Source organism: Nematolebias whitei, chromosome 15 (assembly GCF_014905685.2).
Source record: "Nematolebias whitei isolate Nwh7 chromosome 15, NemWhi1, whole genome shotgun sequence".
Lineage (NCBI taxonomy): Eukaryota > Metazoa > Chordata > Actinopteri > Cyprinodontiformes > Rivulidae > Nematolebias > Nematolebias whitei.
In genome coordinates, this window is record NC_056512.1 from 4,339,995 (window position 1) to 4,341,138 (window position 1,144).

Genomic DNA, 1,144 nt, shown 5'->3' on the forward strand with positions numbered 1-1,144 from the left:
CATCAACGTGTCAATGGTCGGGCATTGGAGACGCAAAAGCAGTCAAGTCTAGTACATGTTTTAATAAAAGTTTTAAAATTATTTTTGTGTGACATCTTTCTGTGTATGGTACAGTGCCTTGCGAAAGTATTCCGCCTCCTTGAACTTTTCAACCTTTTGCCACATTTCAGGCTTCAAACATAAAGATATAAAATTTTAATTTTTTGTGAAGAATCAACAACAAGTGGGACACAATCGTGACGTGGAATCAAATTTATTGGATGTGTCAAACTTTTTTAACAAATAAAAAACTGAAAAGTGGGGCGTGCACTATTATTGGGCCCCTTTACTTTCAGAGCAGCAAACTCAGTCCAGAAGTTCAGTGAGGATCTATGAATGATCCAATGTTGTCCCAAATGACTGATGATGATCAATAGAATCCACCTGTGTGTAATCAAGTCTCCGTATAAACGCACCTGCTCTGTGATAGTCTCAGGGTTCTGTTCAAAGAGCAGTGAGCATCATGAAGACCAAGGAATGGTAAATGGACTGTACTTATAGCACCTTTCTATCTTATTTCTAGATACTCAAAGCGCTTTACACTACAATCTGTGCCTCATTTACCCGTTCATACAGCACTCTACTAGATCTCTACAAAGCTAAGTGAACAAATCATTCTAAAGAGACTAATCAGTGATTTAGATCACATTCATACACTGATGGGACACACATCAGAGGCTATGAGGGGTTCAGTGTCTTGTCCAGGGACACTTGGACATGTGACTGCTGGTGGATTCTAGGGCTGCAACTAACGATTATTTCAATAATCAATTCATCGACCAATTAGTTTTCAGATTAATCGATGAATCGGCAAATAAAAAAAACAACGTTTTAATTTCCACCCCTTTATTCCAAAATTGAACATTTGACTGACATAGCAATTCACACAAAAACAGGTTGCTATTTGACTATTGTGTTAGTAAAATATTGAATATTAAAAAATAAAAGTTAGTCAAATAGCTTAAAAAAAAATAAATGTACACAAAAATATATACAAATGTGTCTTTATACCTGCACAATATGTAGCTACTTTGTAAAATGTGTCATTGAGGGAAGAGTGTAACCTGGATTAAAAGTGTGGATTATTGTAACCTGGATTAAAGTG